This window comes from Macaca nemestrina, chromosome X (assembly GCF_043159975.1).
Source record: "Macaca nemestrina isolate mMacNem1 chromosome X, mMacNem.hap1, whole genome shotgun sequence".
NCBI classification, from domain to species: Eukaryota; Metazoa; Chordata; class Mammalia; order Primates; family Cercopithecidae; genus Macaca; species Macaca nemestrina.
In genome coordinates this window covers 30,549,421-30,567,564 of record NC_092145.1, presented here as the reverse complement: position 1 = coordinate 30,567,564, position 18,144 = coordinate 30,549,421, and the positions used below count along the sequence as shown (strand labels likewise).

Below are 18,144 nucleotides of genomic sequence, written 5' to 3'. Positions count from 1 at the left end.
TTGGAGGTTGACTCAGTTGTAAACATCTTTAAAAGAGTTCTTTTATTATGACTACAAAAGCAGTAAGTTTTAATAAAAAGTCAATAATACAATTATGGGTAAGGCCGGGTGTGGTGGCTCACTCCTATAATCCCCAGCATTTTGGGATGCCAAGGCAGGAGGATCACTTGAGGCCAAGAATTTGAGACCAGCCTGGGCAACATAGGGAGACCCCAAGTCTTAGAAAATTTAAAAATATTAGCCAGGTGTGATAGCATGTACCTGTACTCCCAGCTACTCCTGGGGCTGAGGCAGGAGGATCACTTGAGCCCAGGAGTTTGAGGCTTCAGTGAGCTATGCTCATGCCGCTGCATTTCAGCCTGGGTGACAGAATGAGACCCTGTCTCTTAAAACAAAAATGGGTAAAGTAGAAAGTGAAAGAACCATGAAGTCTTCTGGGGGATACTAAGAGACAGAACTAAGTTCAAAATGTCTGATATGATACACAGTCCTTGGGTAAAGAAACCAATGGTCAATGGTTTTATATTAATGGTTAATATAATCCTGTTAATATATTAATGGTTAATACAGAGATATTTAGATGTAGTTATGTCAATATGACTCCATCAAAATAGTCACGTCAAACACCCATATCAAAATGTTTTACCGTGAGAAGGAAACCAGTAAAACACAACAGAGGGAGTATAGGGCTAAGACCTAGTGAAGGAGGGGTGCTTCTGAGAGGTCTAGATCATTTCGATCAATATTGGGGAAGCTATCAAGGGAATCTGATAAGCAACTTCACTGTAATTGAAATTTCATTCATTTTTAAAATCAATTTCCGGGTCAGATTATAAGATTTTCCTAAATCATATTTCCAAATTGCTTAATTATATGCACAACAAATTAACTGATTCAATAACAACTTGATACCTACTCATCGCCAGGTACAGTTCTTTATCCTTTCCATACATTATATTATTTAAGTATCATAGTAACCCAGGGAAGTAGTTATTACCTCATTTCATAGTTAAGAAAACTATGGGTTCAAGGAGGTTATAGAACTACAAGGTCATACAGACTTAAAGGGTACGATAGTGAGCATTTATTTACTTGGTGAATAAGTAGAAACTTATTTTTCTCTATATTCTGGAAGGGTTATTATTTTTAATTAAAAATAGTCATGTCTAGGGTTAACAAGATTTTTCTGTTATTCTGCAGAAAAAGATATCATTTGGGTTGAAAGTAAATAAAATAAAAATCTTGAATATTCATAAATTACTAGTAGAAGAAATAATGAGAATGCAATTATATCACAAGATTTCTACACATGTAGAATCATACAATTGCTTTCCGTAGCGACTGGGCTTTTTCTTCAGCAGAAACATGTAAATATTGAACCATAGCAAAATAACTGATTGCATTATAACCTAAAGCTGAAAGTATATTACACAACTGAACATACTTAATTTAAGCCCTCTTTTTAAAGAGTAATTTGTACCAGAATATCTTTAACAGTCCTTACACATAGCAACAGATAGTTCAACTGAAGCCATATCATTTTTCAATTTTAGTAGTTGGCTTGTTTTATAAATAAGGTTGTGAAAAATAGAAATCCCAGCTTTAAAAACCAAGGTTGGGTGTGGTGGTTCATGCCTGTAAGTCCAGCACTTTTGGAGGCCAAGGCAGGAGGATCACTTGAGCCCAGGAGTTCAAGACCAGCCTGAGCAACATGGCAAAACCCCATCTCTACAAAATAAATAAATAAATAAATAAATAAATAAATAAATAAATAAAATAATCCAGAAGTGGTGGTGTGCACCTGTGGTCCCACCTACTTGGGAGGCTGAGGTAAGAGGATCTCTTCAGCCCATGAGGTCAAAGCTGCAGTGAGCTGTGATCACATCACTGCACTCTAGCCTGGGAGACAGAGTGAAACTCTGTCTTAAAAAAACGAAACAAAATTTTATGAATGTGTGGGTGCAAAGAACTTTATTTAACTTTACTTTTGCCATTAAATATTTGTGTAGACTGTTCCTCAATGAAATAATTATAACTTATAAAACAACATTAATATAATAAATGCAATGCTTTAAATTCTGATATCACTCATGCATTTAATTTATTCTAGTGTCTTGTATAAAACAATTTAACAAATGAAATGTGTACTTTTACCTTGATGAAGAGTACTACACAGATTTACTCCAATGCATTTTGATTTAGCCATTATTATCAAACATATTTTCCACATTTATTTAAAAGCTTTGTAATGTAGTATTTTAAAACAGGCAGATGTACATTTGAATACTGGCTCCCACTGAGTAGCTGGTGTGACGCTGGAGAAGCTGCTTAACATCTTTGAGGTTGGGTTTCTTCCTCCATAAAAATGGGGACAAAAATAACTACTGCGCACTGTTGTTCTGAGGTTGCCATTCCATGTGTGACAGTGTTTGGCCCAGAGAAGGCACTCAATGTGTGTATCTTTCTCTTCTTAAAATATTACATGACTAATTTGTAATTGTGTAGTTTCAAGTATTCAATCAAAAAGGCTTATCTACGTGTTTTAATTTACCCCATATAAGCAACCAATTCTTAATGTTGTTTAAAATCACAATTAGTGTAAAAAATACACTCTAGCTATTTTGTTTGTCAGTTGTCACAAGATATGAGAACTTAGTGACATGCTTTTTGGATATTTAAAAAGTCAGGATTTTCTTTTAAAAATGACTATGACTGTACATCTAGTAGAAGAATGGTAACACTAAAAATGAGCGCTGGGTCATTTTGTTCATCTGACTTTTCCATTGTTTAAAAAGATAGATAAAAAAATAATTACACAAATCTCTTGGGTGTTGTGATGACCAAATGAGATTAAGAAGGAGCTTTATTACCAATCTATAAATGTTTCATAAAAGTACAAAGTCATTGTATTGCTTTTCTATTTCAAGCAACTGTCATGTCAAGTCATATGTGTTTTCTGTCATCCATGATGCATATGTATATATCTGCAGTGTTTCAAAACAATTAACAAGGCAGGTAAGTAAAAGGCAGAATTTCTCAATTCCAAACTTAAAGTTTGTACGATGTTAAGGCAATTTTCTAAAACATCATTTTTATAAAACAATTCTCTTGATTCACGAATGTGCCTCTTTGTCTAACCTAGTGAATTGTAGACATTTTAGAGTGGAAATAACTTCTCAGCCTCTTTTGACAGTTGGTAAATATTTTTGTCTACAGTCCACAATTTAACCAGTGTCCTCGCATAAAAGTGTTACTTGTTTTTAAAGATCTAGGTCAAAATAGCCCTTAATTTTTATTTCAAAGGGACACTTAAAGGCCTTCAGGATAAACAACAATGTTAATGATGGCCTGTACAATTAGAAACAAATTTCTGCATCATTTGATCATGTTATTGAAAAGGCTGGTCAAGATATTGTAAAAAAACAAATGTCAAACTCATTATTAAAGTGGAATGAATGGCTATTGAATTTTATCAACTCACATCTAGAGAATTCTGGGTGAGATCAACAAATATACTACCTTAAATAAGTGTGTTCCTTTGATCCTGCCAATAAATCGACACATGACCTCATCAGGTTTGGCTAATAATAGACTAGTGAAGAAATAATTTTAAACAAATATCCAATACAGCCACAGATCACTTTACACCTAATCCAAATATGATTTTTAAAAATTACTATTTAGAATTTATATTTAAAACTCTGTGGAAGTCCAGGTTAACTAACCTTTTAAATATGAATCCTTATTAAAAATAACCTATCTCTTGCTACACTTGAGCCAGTACTCTTCTTATCTGTCTCAAGTTCAAATTTCAAGAAAATGAGGTAGTAGCAGTACAGATCCAAAATGACAGTTTGAGCTTTACCTTTTCCACAGAAAAGTGGTCCAAAGCTTTGAATTTTTCACCTCTTCTGAAGCTTACAGATGCAAGCTTTGCTGCCCTGCTTTTGCCAGTGCATGCCAGAGTGCTTTAACCTTGCCAAGCTGTTCCAGTTATTTCCATGTCTTAAATTTCCCCTTCATGACGACCTTGATGTCCCTGTCTAATGTACAGCTGCACTATCTTGAGGAGGCAGGTTCCTCCCACAACATAGTTAGTAACTTAGTGGTATAGAATCAATACATCATAAGATCGTTTGACTCACTTTGGAGGAAGGCAGTTAAACTTGACATCTGTAGTCATGATTCTTTACTTTCCAGCCAACAAGAAATTTTAAAGCCTATCAAAAGATGTCATTCAAATACTATGGCTACAAATAAATAAACTTCATCATAACCATATATGCTAGTCCAAAAGCATTTATTTTTTCCTTATTTTAAACCAAAATACATTTTTTAAATGGTTCAAACTGGCTGTTTCTAAACGTTTATTTCAATGCACACCAAGCCTTTGGAAATAATTATTCATAGCAAACTAATTTATGTGTAATGTGAGTCTAGGAGATTATCACACTTATCTTACCATTTATTTGAAAATACTTTATTCCAGGAAGACTCCTTTTGTGTCACATTTAATTGCCTTTGAAGCTCCTGCCATTTGAATCTGTCTTCTGGAACATGCATTTCATCATTATTTTTTAGCCTTGTTACATCAATCACCACAACTGCTATAGAAGATTTCTGGGCTGTGAAGTGATAATTTGTTCCAGTGGTATTAATGAGGCAAGCAGTGGTCTTGAGGGAGGTGACAGCCCATTGCTTTACAGACAGCATCAGATTAAGGTGCTGGACTATATACATGGCTTTAAGCATATACTCCAGAGCCTTTGAAGTGTTTTATAACTTCCCTTATCAAACTTAACATAGAAGAGGTCCCTCCAACACCTTATCTGCAATGTGCTACGCATATCTAAGTACCAAGAGGGGAACATTAATAGTGTTACTCAACTTACCTTGAGTTACAGACACATCAGAGAAACTTTGTACTGCTTCCAATTTGAAGGCTCCCTGCTGCCTTATAAGCTCTGAATTGGTCTATTTCCATTACCATGGTTGTAATGGCATGTCCCTAGCCACAGAAAAGTCTAATTCCCTGAAGTGCAGTCAATGAAAACTTGTATTTCTGAGAATTAAGTCCCAGAAGTAGAAATGCCGATTTGTTGGTGTTATAATGCCATGCCCATGAATACTGCCTCTAGGAAGCAGTGCATCTGGAAACAACAGATGGTACATGTGGAAATGGGTTGGATGGAGTATTTTAATACCCACACATCTCTAATTCAGTTTTACATGTTTGATTTCAATGTTTTCTCAGATTATAGGGTGTTTCAGATTGGTAAGACCGGCCTGATCTGTATTATTATTACTATCAACATTGCCAGAAGAAAGCCTAATGTAATATCATTGTCTATGAACTCTCATTTGGCCACTTATATATGTGCATGCAAAAATCCTGACTTGGCTTTTGATAATGGAACAAGTTAGTCAAGGGTACTTCCCTACTACCCATTTACTATCAACCACAGAACACAAATTTATTTTAAGATGAAACTATCCTAGATTACTACTCTCTTTAATATAGGAAGGAAAATTTTAAGCTATTTCACGCTGTCTAAACAGTTTATCCCCCACCCCACTACTTTTTTCAAAAGTTACCAGAACTCTTATAGTACTGGAGAAATTTGACTTAATATGGCAGGAAAACAGTTTTGTAGAAAGATCATTCCTTCTTGTGTTTCAAGAAGGCTTAATTAAATGGTCTTTGTAACATGTTGGCATTTTAAGAAGCATACCATCTGAATGGTATGAAGATAACTTTTAGAAGCTTAGAATTTCATATTCTGTAGTTTGTTATAGTAACTTAACTAGAATTAGGATAATATTGTGCTATCTATAAAAAGAAAATGAACTTTCAACCAAAATATAAGAAGAGATTTAAGAAAGTATGTTTCTTGAACATTGTAAATTAAACAATGCACCATTTAACATGGTACATTGGAGAGGCAGCCCCATCCAGGTGGCTATAAAATCCACCAAGATGCAAAAAACAAGTGGCAGCCTACTGTAATTTAGTTTAGTCCTATAACCACTTAGGTAAAAGGGAAGGGAGATTTCTCATCCCTCCTGTTTTAGATCACTTCAGGAACCCTTTAGCCCAATGGGAGGCAGTATCCTAGTCCTTGACCTTCCAATTTGTGCTCAATATGGACAAATGACTTTAAATTCTAAGATGAGTTTATATTGTCTCTCTGGACAGTACAACCTCCCTTATGAAGAGGTAGTTAGGCAGAGACAGGCAAAGGACTCTATACACTTTGATGTCACAGTCAAACCCTAAACACATTTGAAGTATCTCTAAAATTTATGTCAATGAGGAAAAAGACCCTAACGGTGAATAAGCTATTAGTGGTATTAACAAGTATACATGATTGCATATAAGAAACAGCATCCAAACCCTCCACAAAAAGCTTGTTGTTTGTTCTTCCTTCCTTTCTCTCCTTCCTTCCTTTTTTTTTCCCTTCTTCCTTTAGTAACTTATCAAATTATAACTAAACAAATTTTTTTATCTATTACTTAGCCTAACTTAGTGACTTCCTAAAACATCTTTGAGAGATGGTCAAACATTTTGAACTTTCACTATAGCAATGAAATAATACTCTTACCCCTAGTTCAGAAAGAAGAGCACAGTGATTAAAAGCAACCCTCTGAAGGAGACTCAGTTCCAATTTAAATTACTAGTAGTGTGACATTGAGCAAATACCCTCTCTTCATTGGTAAAATAGGGACAATGATGGTACCTACCGATTTACATTACTATGAAGACTGAATGAGTATGCTAGTTACTGCTAATGCTCACCAACATCTGTATTGCCCCGTTCTCCTCTTCCTGAACACACAGGTTGACTGCATTTCTCAACTATTAGGTATAGCCACGTGATTAAATCTTGCTAATGAAAAATGGTCACATGGTACTGCTAAGCATGGCCCATAAAAACCTCCCATGTGCTATCCTTATTTTCTTTACCCATTCACCGGCTAAATAGAAGAACTTTTAGAACTCAGAGGAGGCCACAGCTGCAAGGCAGAAAGAGCCTAGGTTTTAAAAAATTACATGGAGAAAAGCCCCTCTCACTGGTCCTCAAGTGATTGTGATAAGCCACAGAAATAATTGACTAAAACGATGAGATAGTTCATTTAAAGTACTTATCACAGTACCCGGCACACACAAAAAAAGTGCTCAATAAAAGTTATGAATATTATTGTGGTGATGCTGTTGGTGTTGGTTATGTACTGAATGCTTGTGTTTTCCCCAAATTCATATGGTGAAGCCCTATCCTTCAGTGTGACTATATTTGGAGATAGGGCCTCCAAAGAAGTAATTAAGGTTAAAAAAAGGTCATAAGGGTGATGCCATGATCCAACAGGATTAGTGACCTTATTAGAAAAGACGCTGGAGAATTGCTGTCTCTCTTTCTACACACACAAGCCCTGAGGAAAGGTCATGTAAAGACATAGTGAGAAGGCAGTTGTCTACAAGCCAGGATAAATGCCTTCACCAGAAACTCAATTGACTGGAAACTTGACCTCAGACATCTAGACTCTAGAACTGTAAAAAATAAATTTCTGTTATTGAAGTCATCTAATGAATTGTATTTTGTTATGGCAACCTGAGCTAAGACAGGGCTCATATCCAAAGTCCTATAAGAGAGTATTAAAAACAAAGTACTTTTTAAGATTTTGGTGGGTACATAGTGGATGTATATATTTTTGGGTTACATGAGATATTTTTATACAGGCGTGCAATGCATAATAGTCACATAAGGGTAAACAGGATATCCATCACCTCAAGCATTTATTATTTGTGTTACAAACAACCCAATTATACTCTAAGTTATTTTAAAATGTACACTATTTTTCACTACAGTTACGCTATTGTGCTAGCAAATACTAGGTCTTATTCATTCTTTCTAACTATTTCTTGTACCTATTAACTATTTCCACTTCCCCCCACCCCCATTACCCTTCTCAGCCTCTAGTAACCATCCTACCCTCTACTTCCATGAGTTCAATTATTATAATTTTTAGCTCCTAGAAATAAGTGAGAACAAGTGAAGTTTGTCTTTCTGTGCCTGGCTTATTTCGCTAAGTATAATGACCTCCAGTTCCATCCATGTTCCTGCAAATGACAGGATCTCATTCTTTTTTATGGCTTAATAATATTCCATTATGTATATGTACTACATTTTCTTTATCCATTCATCTGTTAATGGACACTTAGGTTGCTTCCAAGTCTTGGATATTGTGAATAGTGCTGCAACAAACATTGGAATGCAGATATTACTTCAATATATTGGTTTCCTTTCTTCAGAGCAAATACCTAGGAGTGGGATTGCTGTAGCTCCTAAAATCATTAGACAAATGAAACTATTTACTAGCATCATCTATAACTCCTTGTAGTTGAATAGAATTTTACATTTCCCAGATAATTTTTATATATCTCAATAATCCTATGAATAGGCAGGACAGAAATTACTATCTTGTGTTTATACATAAGGAAATTGAGGCTTGGAAACATTCAGTGTTTTTTCAGAAGTTATCTGGTTCCTAAGAATCTCTTTACCATGCTACAACTAAAACTTCAAAGATGTACTTGTAGAGGCAGTTTGAATATTTAAAAAATAACAATACAGGCTGGGCGCAGTGGGCTCAGGCCTGTAATCCCAGCACTTTGGGAGGCCGAGACGGGCAGATCACGAGGTCAGGAGATCAAGACCATCCTAGCTAACACGGTGAAAACCCGCCTCTACTAAAAATACAAAAAATTAGCCAGGCGTGGTGGCAGGCGCCTGTAGTTCCAGCTACTCGGGAGACTGAGGCAGGAGAACGGTGTGAACCCGGGAGGCAGAGCTTGCAGTGAGCCGAGATCACACCACTGCACTCCAGCCTGGGTGATAGAGCGAGACTCCATTTCAAAACAAAACAAAACAAAAAACAAACAAAAAAACATGCATTCTCTAAATTCACCTAATTTTATCACCATTTTAATTCCTTATTTTTCTAAAATATTATACTACTACCCAAAACAGAAGTAAAAACTGAAATCAAAGAGCAAAATACTAGTTATCAATGACAAAGTTCATTATCTTGATTAATGATATAAGAAGAGCAAGCAAATTTGGCATAATTACTTAAAAATTAATGACCTTAGATACCATCAAGTGTTAACATAAAGACATCCATTTAGGTGATGATAGTATTTAATATTTTATGATTATAGCAAAACAAAATTAGAATATGTGTACTATGATTTACTTTGATTAAAATTAATTGAAATTATTTTTAAGAGATAATTTTAAATTCAACTTTTAAGTCAGCTTGACTTTATATACAAGTCATCTTGGCTTTATATACAAGCTGACTTAAAAGTTGAATTTAAAATTAACTTTTAAAAATAATTTCCTTTTGGTAATTCTTCCGCTCATTCACTTGAATGTATATTGAGCACCCATTATCTGCCAGCCACCGTTCCGTGTTTTGGAAATACAATAATGAACAAAACAAAGTCCTTGTTCCCATAGAGCTTTCATTCCAGAGGGGATAGGGGAGACACTCAGTAAATAAATAAGCAGGTAAAATATAAAGTATGTCAGAATGTAATAGGTACTGTAGAGTAAAACAAAGCAACATCAGAGGGTTATGGAGTACAAGAGAGGGTAAGGCCCTGCTGATAAAACGACATTTCAGCAGATACCTGAAGGAAGTAAATTTTCAAACAGAAAAACACATAGGAATAAAGTATTTTATTAATTCACTTCATTTTGACAAACCTACTAATGGAATTTCTTCAAATTGTTATTATTTAAAGAAACGGGGGGGGCGGAGCAAGATGGCCGAATAGGAACAGCTCCAGTCGCCAACTCCCAGCGCGAGTGACACAGAAGACCGGTGATTTCTGCATTTTCAATTGAGGTACTGGGTTCATCTCACTGGGGAGTGCCGGACGATCGGTGCTGGTCAGCTGCTGCAGCCCGACCAGCGAGAGCTGAAGCAGGGCGAGGCATTGCCTCACCTGGGAAGCGCAAGGGGGAAGGGAATCCCTTTTCCTAGCCAGGGGAACTGAGACACACAACACCTGGAAAATCGGGTAACTCCCACCCCAATACTGCGCTTTAAGAAAACAGGCACACCAGGAGATTATATCCCACACCTGGCCGGGAGGGTCCCACACCCACGGAGCCTCCCTCATTGCTAGCACAGCAGTCTGTGATCTACCGGCAAGGCAGCAGCGAGACTGGGGGAGGGGCGCCCGCCATTGCTGAGGCTTAAGTAGGTAAACAAAGCTGCTGGGAAGCTCGAACTGGGTGGAGCTCACAGCAGCTCAAGGAAACCTGCCTGTCTCTGTAGACTCCACCTCTGGGGACAGGGCACAGTAAACAATAACAAACACAGCAGAAAACTCTGCAGACGCAAACGACTCTGTCTGACAGCTTTGAAGAGAGCAGTGGATCTCCCAACACGGAGGTTGAGATCTGAGAAGGGACAGACTCCCTGCTCAAGTGGGTCCCTGAACCCTGAGCAACCTAACTGGGAGACATCCCCCACTAGGGGCAGTCTGACACCCCACACCTCACAGGGTGGAGTACACCCCTGAGAGGAAGCTTCCAAAGCAAGAATCAGACAGGTACACTCGCTGTTCAGCAATATTCTATCTTCTGCAGCCTCTGCTGCTGATACCCAGGCAAACAGGGTCTGGAGTGGACCTCAAGCAATCTCCAACAGACCTACAGCTGAGGGTCCTGACTGTTAGAAGGAAAACTATCAAACAGGAAGGACACCTACACCAAAACCCCATCAGTACATCACCATCATCAAAGACCAGAGGCAGATAAAACCACAAAGATGGGGAAAAAGCAGGGCAGAAAAGCTGGAAAATCAAAAAATAAGAGCGCATCTCCCGCGGCAAAGGAGCGCAGCTCATCGCCAGCAATGGATCAAAACTGGACGGAGAATGACTTTGACGAGATGAGAGAAGAAGGCTTCAGTCCATCAAATTTCTCAGAGCTAAAGGAGGAATTACGTACCCAGCGTAAAGAAACTAAAAATCTTGAAAAAAAAGTGGAAGAATTGATGGCTAGAGTAATTAATGCAGAGAAGGTCATAAACTAAATGAAAGAGATGAAAACCATGACACGAGAAATACCTGACAAATGCACAAGCTTCAGTAACCGACTCGATCAACTGGAAGAAAGAGTATCAGCGATTGAGGATCAAATGAATGAAATGAAGCGAGAAGAGAAACCAAAAGAAAAAAGAAGAAAAAGAAATGAACAAAGCCTGCAAGAAGTATGGGATTATGTAAAAAGACCAAATCTACGTCTGATTGGGGTGCCTGAAAGTGAGGGGGAAAATGGAACCAAGTTGGAAAACACTCTTCAGGATATCATCCAGGAGAACTTCCCCAACCTAGTAGGGCAGGCCAACATTCAAATCCAGGAAATAAAGAGAACGCCACAAAGATACTCCTCGAGAAGAGCAACTCCAAGACACATAATTGCGAGATTCACCAAAGTTGAAATGAAGGAAAAAATCTTAAGGGCAGCCAGAGAGAAAGGTCGGGTTACCCACAAAGGGAAGAACATCAGACTAACAGCAGATCTCTTGGCAGAAACTCTCCAAGCCAGAAGAGAGTGGGGTCCAATATTCAACATTCTTAAAGAAAAGAATTTTAAACCCAGAATTTCATATCCAGCCAAACTAAGTTTCATAAGTGAAGGAGAAATAAAATCCTTTACAGATAAGCAAATGCTTAGAGATTTTGTCACCACTAGGCCTGCCTTACAAGAGACCCTGAAGGAAGCAGTAAACATGGAAAGGAACAACCGGTACCAGCCATTGCAAAAACATGCCAAAATGTAAAGACCATCGAGGCTAGGAAGAAACTGCATCAACTAACGAGCAAAATAACCAGTTAATATCATAATGGCAGGATCAAGTTCACACATAACAATCTTAACCTTAAATGTAAATGGACTAAATGCTCCAATTAAAAGACACAGACTGGCAAACTGGATAAAGAGTCAAGACCCATCAGTCTGCTGTATTCAGGAGACCCATCTCACACGCAGAGACATACATAGGCTCAAAATAAAGGGATGGAGGAAGATTTACCAAGCAAATGGAGAACAAAAAAAAGCAGGGGTTGCAATACTAGTCTCTGATAAAACAGACTTTAAACCATCAAAGATCAAAAGAGACAAAGAAGGCCATTACATAATGGTAAAGGGATCAATTCAACAGGAAGAGCTAACTATCCTAAATATATATGCACCCAATACAGGAGCACCCAGATTCATCAAGCAAGTCCTTAGAGACTTACAAAGAGACATAGACTCCCATACAATAATAATGGGAGACTTCAACACTCCACTGTCAACATTAGACAGATCAACGAGACAGAAAGTTAACAAGGATATCCAGGAATTGAATTCATCTCTGCAGCAAGCAGACCTAATAGACATCTATAGAACTCTCCACCCCAAATCAACAGAATATACATTCTTCTCAGCACCACATCGTACTTACTCCAAAATTGACCACGTAATTGGAAGTAAAGCACTCCTCAGCAAATGTACAAGAACAGAAATTATAACAAACTGTCTCTCAGACCACAGTGCAATCAAACTAGAACTCAGGACTAAGAAACTCAATCAAAACCGCTCAACTACATGGAAACTGAACAACCTGCTCCTGAATGACTACTGGGTACATAACGAAATGAAGGCAGAAATAAAGATGTTCTTTGAAACCAATGAGAACAAAGATACAACATACCAGAATCTCTGGGACACATTTAAAGCAGTGTGTAGAGGGAAATTTATAGCACTAAATGCCCACAAGAGAAAGCAGGAAAGATCTAAAATTGACACTCTAACATCGCAATTAAAAGAACTAGAGAAGCAAGAGCAAACACATTCGAAAGCTAGCAGAAGGCAAGAAATAACTAAGATCAGAGCAGAACTGAAGGAGATAGAAACACAAAAAACCCTCCAAAAAATCAATGAATCCAGGAGTTGGTTTTTTGAAAAGATCAACAAAATTGACAGACCACTAGCAAGACTAATAAAGAAGAAAAGAGAGAAGAATCAAATCGACGCAATTAAAAATGATAAAGGGGATATCACCACCGACCCCACAGAAATACAAACTACCATCAGAGAATACTATAAACACCTCTACGCAAATAAACTGGAAAATCTAGAAGAAATGGATAATTTCCTGGACACTTACACTCTTCCAAGACTAAACCAGGAAGAAGTTGAATCCCTGAATAGACCAATAGCAGGCTCTGAAATTGAGGCAATAATTAATAGCCTACCAACCAAAAAAAGTCCAGGACCAGATGGATTCACAGCTGAATTCTACCAGAGGTACAAGGAGGAGTTGGTACCATTCCTTCTGAAACTATTCCAATCAATAGAAAAAGAGGGAATCCTCCCTAACTCATTTTATGAGGCCAACATCATCCTGATACCAAAGCCTGGCAGAGACACAACAAAAAAAGAGAATTTTAGACCAATATCCCTGATGAACATCGATGCAAAAATCCTCAATAAAGTACTGGCAAACCGGATTCAGCAACACATCAAAAAGCTTATCCACCATGATCAAGTGGGCTTCATCCCTGGGATGCAAGGCTGGTTCAACATTCGCAAATCAATAAACATAATCCAGCATATAAACAGAACCAAAGACAAGAACCACATGATTATCTCAATAGATGCAGAAAAGGCTTTTGACAAAATTCAACAGCCCTTCATGCTAAAAACGCTCAATAAATTCGGTATTGATGGAACGTATCTCAAAATAATAAGAGATATCTATGACAAACCCACAGCCAATATCATACTGAATGGGCAAAAACTGGAAAAATTCCCTTTGAAAACTGGCACAAGACAGGGATGCCCTCTCTCACCACTCCTATTCAACATAGTGTTGGAAGTTCTGGCTAGGGCAATTAGGCAAGAGAAAGAAATCAAGGGTATTCAGTTAGGTAAAGAAGAAGTCAAATTGTCCCTGTTTGCAGATGACATGATTGCATATTTAGAAAACCCCATTGTCTCAGCCCAAAATCTCCTTAAGCTGATAAGCAACTTCAGCAAAGTCTCAGGATACAAAATTAATGTGCAAAAATCACAAGCATTCTTATACACCAGTAACAGACAAACAGAGAGCCAAATCAGGAATGAACTTCCATTCACAATTGCTTCAAAGAGAATCAAATACCTAGGAATCCAACTTACTAGGGATGTAAAGGACCTCTTCAAGGAGAACTGCAAACCACTGCTCAGTGAAATCAAAGAGGACACAAACAAATGGAAGAACATACCATGCTCATGGATAGGAAGAATCAATATCGTGAAAATGGCCATACTGCCCAAGGTAATTTATAGATTCAATGCCATCCCCATCAAGCTACCAACGAGTTTCTTCACAGAATTGGAAAAAACTGCTTTAAAGTTCATATGGAACCAAAAAAGAGCCCGCATCTCCAAGACAATCCTAAGCCAAAAGAACAAAGCTGGAGGCATCACGCTACCTGACTTCAAACTATACTACAAGGCTACAGTAACCAAAACAGCATGGTACTGGTACCAAAACAGAGATATAGACCAATGGAACAGAACAGAGTCCTCAGAAATAATACCACACATCTACAGCCATCTGATCTTTGACAAACCTGAGAGAAAGAAGAAATGGGGAAAGGATTCCCTATTTAATAAATGGTGCTGGGAAAATTGGCTAGCCGTAAGTAGAAAGGTGAAACTGGATCCTTTCCTTACTCCTTATACGAAAATTAATTCAAGATGGATTAGAGACTTAAATGTTAGACCTAACACCATAAAAATCCCAGAGGAAAACCTAGGTAGTACCATTCAGGACATAGGCATGGGCAAAGACTTCATGTCTAAAACACCAAAAGCAACAGCAGCAAAAGCCAAAATTGACAAATGGGATCTAATTAAACTAAAGAGCTTCTGCACAGCAAAAGAAACTACCATCAGAGTGAACAGGCAACCTACAGAATGGGAGAAAATTTTTGCAATCTACTCATCTGACAAAGGGCTAATATCCAGAACCTACAAAGAACTCAAACAAATTTACAAGAAAAAAACAAACAACCCCATCAAAAAGTGGGCAAAGGATATGAACAGACATTTCTCAAAAGAAGACATTCATACAGCCAACAGACACATGAAAAAATGCTCATCATCACTGGCCATCAGAGAAATGCAAATCAAAACCACAATGAGATACCATCTCACACCAGTTAGAATGGCGATCATTAAAAAGTCAGGAAATAACAGGTGCTGGAGAGGATGTGGAGAAATAGGAACACTTTCACACTGTTGGTGGGATTGTAAACTAGTTCAACCATTATGGAAAACAGTATGGCGATTCCTCAAGGATCTAGAACTAGAAGTACCATATGACCCAGCCATCCCATTACTGGGTATATACCCAAAGGATTATAAATTATGCTGCTATAAAGACACATGCACACGTATGTTTATTGCGGCACTATTCACAATAGCAAAGACTTGGAATCAACCCAAATGTCCATCAGTGACGTGACAGACTGGATTAAGAAAATGTGGCACATATACACCATGGAATACTATGCAGCCATCAAAAAGGATGAGTTTGTGTCCTTTGTAGGGACATGGATGCATCTGGAAACCATCATTCTTAGCAAACTATCACAAGAACAGAAAACCAAACACCGCATGTTCTCACTCATAGGTGGGAACTGAACAATGAGATCACTTGGACTCAGGAAGGGGAACATCACACACCGGGGCCTATCATGGGGAGGGGGGAGGGGGTAGGGGGGAGGGATTTCACTGGGAGTTATACCTGATGTAAATGACGAGTTGATGGGTGCAGCACACCAACAAGGCACAAGTATACATATGTAACAAACCTGCACGTTATGCACATGTACCCTACAACTTAAAGTATAATAATAATAAATAAATTTATAAAAAAAATAAAAAATAAAGAAACAATCACCTTGTTCTACTACTATTAAATCCAAAGTTGCTGTGGTTAACACAGAGGATTTCTTTTCTTTCAGGCTCTGGTTTAATATTTCATGGCTCATATTTTCATGTATGTGTCTCTAAAAGACAGCTTTACTGATGCACTAGTCTAAACATGTGTTTATAGCCATCCCTCACATATATATTAAGGAGCTCCTGCCAGCTAGTGAATAAAGACTACACTGCTTTATTTAAGGTATCAGCTGCTCTACCAGGTCAAAATTCCAGATCTCAAAATGTAGGAATTTTTTACCCAGAACTTAAAAGTGCCACCTGTCCAAAAAGGATTAAATCTTCATCAACTTCTCTCCAATAGTTTTGTATGTTGGACTTCGGTACTTATGAAGGTGACTCAAGCTTGGAACCAGGGATTTCTCTGGTGGCAGGCATTTGGCTTATTGCCTTGAAGAATGGGGCAGGGACTGACAATGAATCAGTAGAAATGGTGATTGATTACTAGAGAAACAAATAAAAAGGGTCCTATTTTCTGTCATTTTGAAAATTGACAATTGAAAATTGACCTATTGAAATGAAGGTCAAACCAACAATTGCAGGAAAGATGAATTCATCGGGCTAATTTAGCTCAATCTGGGTTATAAGAAGTTAGCTTTCCTGTACATCTAGACATGTTACAGTCATTACTCTTCCAATGGCTGTACATACTTGAGTACTTTGTTGGGTGCTGTTGTATTGAATATCCCTAAGCAACATCAAAGTTCATGTAAATGAGGTGAAATTGCATTAAAGCGGCCCAACATATCAGTTTCACACAACGTTTGCATGATTTGAGCAATATTTAGAACACAGGAAGTCCATGGAGCGTGACTCATTTGACATTTGGGGTGATTTGAATTTTCAATAGATTTGGTTAATTAATACTTTAATGATCAATTATTCCCTGTATCCCATAGTTAAGCATGGTTTTTCATTGCATGTGCATGGCCTTAGAACTAGTTTGAAAATGTCTTTGAGCTAGGGTTCAGATCTATTAGACAAGCTCTACATAGTGGCTTTCTCAAACAAAGCCTAATGAAAGCCTCTCCATGAGTCTCATTGAGTGGTCACATGGGGTTCTATTCTCCACAATCTAGTAACCTCAGGGTTTCAGAGAGAAAGGGTTGTTCTAGTGCAGGATACACTGAGTATGGCATCTGAGACAACTGCTTACAAGTGAGCTGCTAGTGATCATACCTGTTAGTATAAAGCTCCTTTATCTTCCTTTTAAATGTTGCCTTTTCTCATTTTTCTCATGGCCTTATCTTTTCATCTTCTACTTGTGCACATTGACTTTCTCTGGCTCCACCACTCTTACTACCATTAGGAGGCACTATAATGTTGTAGAAACAACATGAACTTTGGTGTCTGACGCATCTGGATAGAGGGGGTAAGGGTAACGTTGATAATGGTGATGATGATAACTACAAAGCAGATACCCTTTTTGAGTAGTTGGTGTCTCGAACACTGCTAAGTGACTTATACACAGTATCTCATTAAATATCCACAAAATTCATATGCTTGGTTGTTGGTACTATTATTGTCCCTATTATATTGATGGGGAAACCAGGCACAGAAAGTTTAAGTAGCTATCCCAAAGTCATACTATTAGAAATTAGGAGAAACCAGAATTCAGGCTCACCTGCCTCTGCCTTTACGGCCTAATTCTTAACCACAGTGTTTAAACAAGTTATTTAACCTCTCTGAGCTCTGGTTTACTCAACTATAAAATGAAGATGATAATGTATACACACTCATAACATTATTATGAAGGTAAAATATACAAAACTGATAAGTGTCTTTCCCATTTCTCCTTTCTTCTTTTATCTTTCTTTCTTTTTTTTATTTTTATACTTTAAGTTCTAGGGTCTCGCTCCGTCGCCTAGGCTGGAGTGCAGTGGCAGGATCTTGGCTCACTGCAACCTCCGCCCCTGGTTCATGCCATTCTCCTGCCTCAGGCTCCCAAGTAGCTGGGACTAAAGGCGCCTGCCACCATGCCCAGCTAATTTTTTGTATTTTTAGTAGAGACAGGGTTTCACCATGTTAGCCAGGATGTTCTCAATCCCCTAACCTCGTTATCTGCCCACCTCGGCCTCCTAAAGGGAGGGCC

The 18,144-nt window shown here is 37.9% G+C and overlaps 1 protein-coding gene across 5 annotated transcripts in view; it reads right to left on the bottom strand.

The window, feature by feature from the left end:
• The window catches only part of LOC105468440 (teneurin transmembrane protein 1), an 839,487-nt gene that overhangs the window by 750,316 nt on the left and 71,027 nt on the right, over positions 1-18,144 (bottom strand). The window lies entirely within an intron of this gene.